Below are 7779 nucleotides of genomic sequence, written 5' to 3'. Positions count from 1 at the left end.
CAGAAATTAATGAAAATGCAAAAGGAATCTCAAAGGAGCCGCTCTCACCAGCGGTGGTGGGTGTGGGCGAGGAAAGTTGCATAAAGAGGAGTCTGGGAAAGTAGGGTGAACGCAAAGGCCAAGGACTCCAGCATCTACCCCCAACCCCATCAGCCTAGGAGCTTCCCGACGGTGGGGAGCCTCCTGCACCGACCCAACACTTGGAGTTTGCACCATCATTTGGGGGCGGGCACGGGGAATGTGTTGGCTCCACCTGTGCCAGATGCTGGAGAGACAAATAAGACAGCCCTGCCCTCAGGGACCTCACAGCCCATCAGGAAGATGGACCGGTGACTTCCCCATCCCACCACTGTGGGATCAGAGCTGTAGCCACGGCGTTATGGCAACACAGGGGGCAGGGGGGCGGGGGGGGAAGGGGTGCAGCTCAGCCGGCAAGGGATGGCTGGGAGGTGGGGAAAGGAAAGGCTTCCCAGAGGCGGTAACTCCCGGCAGGATTCCAGAACTCAGAAAACCCCCCCTTTGAACAAAGGCACCGTTCTGGGCTCCTGGTGACCACTTGAGGCAGGATAATTTCCCATGTGGCATGTCTAATTCGTCCTTCCTGTAAAAGAATCCGACTTCAGAGAGCTCTTTTTTCTTGTCCACCCCAAAAGAACAAGATGGGGTGGGCTTTGAGTCCAGATGACTGAATTACTGGGGGCGGACAGTTTCGGGGCTTTCAGAATGGGGACACTGGCTGGGGGGCGGCTTCCCCAGGAAGGAAGAAGATCAGAGCTTTGAGGGTGGATGATTCTGAGGGTGGGGAAACCTGTGTCCCAGGCCCATGAGGATCCTTAACCAGGAGACAGGTCTTCAGAAGAGATGATGCACAGATGTAGACAGGTCCCAAGAGCTCTGGCCTCGGGAGCCCTGGCAAAGGAGTCCCCAAACCCAAGTTTACCCCAGGGATGGAGCTGCCCATCTTTGAACAGACTGCCTAGCATCTTGGATGCGGAGCATCTCCACGGGAACCATGCAGGGATAAAGATGGGGGCTTCCCCATTCTTGTATGACCTTTGAGAGGGTGGGGTGCGGGGCAGAAAACATGACTGACTCCAAACTTCTTGCCTCTCTCAGAAGCAGGATTTGGAGTAAGATTTAACTGGAGTTAGCCAAGTGTCATCTATTTCAAGAGAATGAGAAGACAAGCCACAGACTGGGAGAAAATATTTGCAACAGACACATCTGATAAAGGACTGTTACCCAAAATATACAAAAAATTCTTAAAACTCAACAGTAAGAAAATGAGCAACTCCAGATAGCTGGCTCACTCTCCTTTGCTTTGATGGTTCCTCTCTCAGAGACCCTTGGATTTCAAGATTTCCTTTTAAAGTTTTTTCTGTGTTTACAGACAGGTGACCTCCAGGATCTTGTCCCCCGCTGGGGAAGAAGGCCACACACACAGCAATTAGTGATGTGAATAGGCCAAAGGGTGTTGATGCAGAGAAGGACCCAAGTTCAGAGGAGGGAGAGGGCTCTGTGCACTGTGCTGGGCCAGGCAGGTGGGAGCTCAGATGTACCTGAGGGTCAGGGGACACCAAGTTCACCGCACACCAAGGCAAAGGGACACACGGGAAGAGCCTGGGCTTTGAAGAGAGCAGACCCTGAGTTTGAATCCCACAAATGACTGACCTTCTGTGTGCCTCAGTGTCCCCAGCTGGAAACGTGGATGTTTCCATGGCACCCATGTCCTGGGGTTGTTGATTGGATGCTGGTGTTTTTCTGGGGATCCGGTAACCAAGCCTTGTTTTGTTTTTTTAATTAATTAATTAATTAATTAATTTTTGGCTGCGTTGGGTCTCCGTTGCTGCGCGTGGGCTTTCTCTAGTTGCGGTGAGCGGGGTCTACTATTTGTTGTGGTGCGCGGGCTTCTCACTGTGGTGGCTTCTCTTGTTGCGGAGCGCAGGCTCTAGGCGTGCGGGCTTCAGTAGTTGTGGCTTGCGGACCCTAGAGCGCAGGTTAAGTACTTGTGGTACACAGGCTTAGTTGCTCCACAGCATGTGGGATCTTCCCGGACCAGGGCTCGAACTCATGTCCCCTGCACTGGCAGGCGGATTCTTAACCACTGCGCCAGCAGGGAAGTCCCTCAAGCCTCGTTTGTATGGTATCAGCACCCTGGTTTTCCTTGGGGGAATAGTCACCTCTCTCCCTTGGTGGCACATGACCCAAGGCAGATCAACAGGACCCCATCCTCCCCCAGGACCTTATCTCCAAGAGCGATGCAGGGCAGAAACGGGTTGCATCAGGCAGGGGGCTGGAGTCACTCCGGTTCCTGTCCTCCCTGGCCTGGCTCTCCGCAGATGTTCTGAGCCCCCAAGGCAATAAACTCCTGATTCTGCTTAAACCAGTCAGAATTGGCTATCTTGTGCTATCAGTGAGTATCAGCTGATGTTAATTGCCACTGATGGCGGGTCCAAGGTGTCAGGCACTGGGGTTATTGAGAGACTCAATATACAAATGGATAACGGCCAGACTGTATATAAAAATAGAACGCTGACCCACAACCTGCAGCAACCAGCCCAGGAAACAAACCCATTATCTACAGTAGCCAGTCCAGGAAGCCGGCCTGCTGGCTCTAAGTCAGACTTGGAGGAATTCAGACCACTATCTCTAGCAAACATCCTGGAAGCCTAACAACCAGCCCTGTAACAACTGGCCCCAAACAGCTAGGACTTGATTCATAACCGGCAGCATCCCTAATTTTTGTCCCCACTTCCAACTTAGGACCAGCCAGAGAGTGCCAAGTATGCACCCCTAACCAGTGGGATGCCCTGCTGCTAGCAGACCCCCACCAGCTTGCCCAGGCCGCCAGCCACCAATCGGCGCACACCTGAGCTCTCCTCTTTGCACCCCTAGAAAGCCTTCCCACTCCCCTGCCTGCCTTTGAGTTTCTGCTGAAAGAAAAGTGATGGGGGCTACAGCAACCTTGAATAAATGGTCTTTGCCTATTCTCATTTGGTTGGCCTTCATTTATGTATCAATATTTCCACGTTATTTTTTACAAAAACTTGTATAGCACTTACTATATACTGGGCACTGTGTGTAGTGATTCATTTATGCTGAAAAAGACCCTGACACGGGCAAAAAAACCCAAACCTCTTACTGTGGATCCTGTCTCACACACCTTTGGGGTTATCTCCACTTTTTGTTGTCTTTGAGCTACAACTCTAAGTTGTGGAAAACTGATAATAATGCACGTAATTTTTGTCCATAGGAATGCATAGGAGCTGAGTTGATGGAATGCACTTGATTATTGTTCTGGAGCCAGGTTTGCATTGCTTCGTAAATTTATTTCAGCATTCCCAGTTACCCACATGTGTGTGTTCTTTGAATTCTCCTTTGAACCGGTTGTAACATCTTGGTTCCCTCAGGAGTTAATGAGTTCAAGAAAATCTTTGATACATGTTCCTTTTCCATTTGAGCCATGATTTTACCCTCATAAAAAGTATCCCTTAGCTATGTCTCATGGTCCTTGACATGGGTACTGTTGTCATCCCTCATGTTACAGAGGAAGACCTTGAGGCACAGAGAGGTGAAGTAGTTTGCCCAAGGTCACACAGCTAAGTGGAGCTGGGATTTGGACCCAGGAATCTGGCTCTAGAGTCTGCATGCCTCTGAGAGTCCTCGAGCTTTTTTATCTGAGTAAATCCCTCATTAACCCCACAAAATAGGTACATTACTTGTGGAATGAGAACAGGAAAGCACAGGAGGTTAAGTAACATACCCAAGCTCCCGCTCCTTTAGCGAATGGCTGATTCTATCAATACAATATGGCAGCTGTCCACAGTAGGGGTGGTCTGATGTTGGTGCTGATAGAATACTGCATTGATACAAATCGTGGCTAACATTTATGAAATGCTTTCTAAGTTCCAGACACTGTGCCAAGGGCTATACCCAGACCATCTCATTTACTCCTCACAGTGGCCCTACAAGGCAGATAATCGTATTATCGCATTTTACAGGTAGGGGGACTCCAGGCACCCAGACAGTGAGCAATGAGTCTTCATCTCTTGGTTTATCTGGGGCTGAGGTCCCTCCACCAGGGCCCCATCGGGGGTCTCCCTTAAGATCTGGTGTGTGTGTGTCCCTGGGCTCCCCGACCCCACCTCCCCACCTCCACCTCGAAGTCTAAATCCTTGGACGTCTGAGAGGCATGGTGACAGGTCCAGCCTGACCTGCGCAGCAGACCTCTCCAGCTGGGCCTGGATTTGGGGCACCAGCCTTGAAAATCCACTAATTACCACTGGAGGCGGGAGGCCCAGCTCCCTGGGCTTCAGCCAGGGCCGGGGCGGGCGGGGTGGTGGGTGGTCAGGGATCGAAGGTGCCCCGTATGCTTAATGGGGCCTCGTCAAGCTAATTGAAATGTGCCAGCTACCTGCCTGGGGACCGGTGAGCTGAGCAGCCCTGGGCTCCTGGGTCGACCGCTGAGTTGATTAGGTTTTAAAGAGGAAAAGACACGGGAGCAGTGGCTTCATTTGCAAGGGAAATGACAGGGGCCCTTCATCTGCAATCTCTGCCCAGAGGTTTTGATTAACTGCGGAGGAAAAGGTTCCTCCTGCTTTATGCACGAGGAGCTGTGCCTGGGGACGCCGGGAGCTGTGCCTGGGGACGCCGGGAGCCCAGCGGCCGGCAGCTCCCTCACCCTTTCCTTCTCTGCCTCCCGGATGGGGAAGGAGGAGAGGGGTCAGGGCGAGGGTCCCCGGAGGGCAGGATCGATTGCCAAAGCCCAAGGCCAGCCCTTGAGGGTGAGAATGGAAATTTCCCGAGGCAAGCCTCTCCCTCCTCATCTGTGAGACCTTGTCCTGAGGCTGCGGGGTTGGTGGGGGGGGGGGGGGGAGTGCGGGAATTTAAGGAGCTCAGCATGCGGGCGCCTGGCACGAAGCAGGAGCTCCTTTCTGTCCTGCTACCCCACCTGCCAGGGGGCTCAGGGTGAGCCCTTCCTGCCCAGAAGGCTGCTGCCCCTGGGCCCCCTCCATTCCCACCAGCCCCTCCGGTGCCTACTCTGAGCCAAGACACCAGCCCCCCACCGCGGGCCCTGGTACCTACTGCTGGGAAAGTGGAGGGGGCGGGGACTGAACCAGATGCTTTTCAAAAGTTTCTCTCCAGCTACCAATTTGGGGGACAGTTCCCCTTTAAAAGTTAGATTTCACTTCCGATTCCTTTCCTTTCCTTTCCTTTCCTTCCCATCACACCCCCTTCACCGAGTGCTTCCTTGGGTTTTTTCCACCTTCTGTAAGGGCTGCCACCTCCTGCTCTGCACAGGTGATGAAAGGCGGAATCAAGTTCTGCAAGGCTTGAAGGCTGTGGGCGGCCAAGCGGGGTCGGGTGGCCTGCTGGCCATGCAGGTGAGGGAGGACTGATCCAGAATCTTGACCAACAACAATGTGGCTGTTTCTACAGGACCATGGGGAGGGGGGCGCCCAGGATTCAGCCTCCAAAATTCCCAACCCAGTGGCTTTGGTAACACCCAGGCTACGGGCCTCTTGGGGTCAGCCTTTGGGGCTTGACTGCTCCTTTGGGCCACTCCAGACTGTGGCAGAGGTGGGAATCCTGTCACCATGTACGGGGCACACGGCCGTGAGTAACTTTCAGACATCGGTTAATGTCTGTGCCACTTACCAGCTGCTGCTCTTCGACAAGTTTCTTAACCTCTGAGCCTCAGCTTCCTCATCAGAAGAATGGGGATGGTCATCCCTACCTGAAAGGGTTAGTGGAAAATTAGATATGATGTACCTAATGCACGTGACTGTGGGAGGCCTTCAATAGATGGTAGCTATTACTCTGAAACTCCTCAGGTGGTGTTACCTGCAGACCAGGTGGGGGATGATGGGGAACAGCTCTGCCTTAGGCTCAGATGCTTGAAGAAAATGAAACATTCCTTCCAAGTTACAAGGAAAAATTATTTCCAACCTAGAATTCTATATCTAGCTAAACTATCCATCAATAAACCTCAGGGAAGAATTAAAGACATTTCACACATGGAAGGACACAGTTTATCTTTAACACACCCTTTCTCTAAAAATTGCTGGAGGATATCAGAGAAGTCAGGAAATAAACAAAGAAAGAGGATGATATAGTATCCAGAAAGCTGGATTCATCCTAACCTAGGAGTCAACGGAAGTTTCAGGATCGAGTGACCAACTCATTCCGGGCTGCCAGGATGTTTTATTTTTTTAGCACTAATAGGCTTATTTATGTGCTGGGAAATCAGGATGGTTGTTCACCCCAGGCCTCGAGACCAACCAGTCAAGAGTGGAGCAGGAGGAATAAAGATCCTGAGAGCAAGGTTTGCTGGGGGCAGGGGTATCCATAGAATTTACAGTATGATAGACATATGATTAAAGTCAAACTATCAATAAAGCAGACAAGACTTGGTTGTAGTTCAGAGACAGATTATAGATGTTAAGGACTTTGACGACGTAAAGATTCAAATATGGTTGTCAGAAGGAGTGGAAAAGATTGTTAGGGAAAAGGGTGGGCGTGCATATATCCTCGTTACAAAGTCGGAGTCAGGAGATACTGTCAAAAGTTGATGGCAACATGAAATAGAGGTTCATATGTTAGAGTTAAAAGGTACTCAAGAGAACAAAATAACAACAACAACTTTCAAACTTTGAGAGGCAGAGAGGGGAAGAGAAAGAAGTGAGCTAAATCCTCAAGCTTACAGCCGGAAGCCAATAAAGTTTTTAAAAAGTCATGATACAGACTTGGAGAAAACATTTGTGAAGCACATAGCTGATAAAGAACTTGTAACCAGAATATATGTGAAGAACTCTCATAACTTAATATGAAAACAAACAATTGGCCAATAAAAAACGGGCAAAACATTTGAACAGACACTTCACCGAAGAAGAGAGGCAGATGGCCAATAAATACATGAAAAGATGTTCAACATCATAAGTCTTTACAGAAATTCAAATTAAAGCCACAACTGATACCATTACACACCTATTAGAATGGCTAAAGCTTAGGGGAAAAAAAAACTGACCATACTGACCATAGTTTTGGCGAGGATACAGAGCAACAGGAACTTTTGTACACTGTTGTTAGGAATGCAAAATGGGACAGCAGCTCTGGAAAATATCTGGCAGTTTCTTGCAAAGTTAAGCAAACCCAGCATCCCACTCCTAGAGTAACCAAGCAGGACCCTATGAGGCCTTCCCAGGACAGAACACCCCTTCCTATGTCCTCTGCCTGCATTGGGCTACTCTTCATTGCAGTGCACGGGCTTCTCATTATGGTGGCTTCTCTTTGTGGAGCATGGGCTCTAGGCACGCGGGTTTCAGTAGTTGTGGTGCACGGGCTCAGTAGTTGTGGCTCCCAGGCTCTAGAGCACAGGCTCAATAGTTGTGGCGCACAGGCTTAGTTGCTCCGTGGCATGTGGGATCTTCCCGGACCAGGACTCGAACCTGTGTCCTCTGCATTGGCAGGTGGATTCTTAACCACTGCACCACCAGGGAAGCCCCTACCTTGCTATTTTTTAATTTAACGTTAAATCTCAGAAATTCTTCCATATAAATACATCCACACTTGCCTCATCCTTTGTACGAGCTGTACAATATGCCTTTGTGTCTATGCACCATAATTAATTTAACCTGTTCCTTACTGATTGACATTAGTTTCCAATACTTTTCTCTTACAAGAAACAACGCCACAAATGCTTTTATTTGTATATGTGCTAGGGGTCAAAGTTTTATTTTCAAGAAGTGAAAAGCATGATTCTTGCACCACTATAAAGTG

This window comes from Balaenoptera acutorostrata, chromosome 20 (genome assembly GCF_949987535.1).
Source record: "Balaenoptera acutorostrata chromosome 20, mBalAcu1.1, whole genome shotgun sequence".
Lineage (NCBI taxonomy): Eukaryota > Metazoa > Chordata > Mammalia > Artiodactyla > Balaenopteridae > Balaenoptera > Balaenoptera acutorostrata.
Note: the sequence above shows the minus strand (reverse complement) of the source record.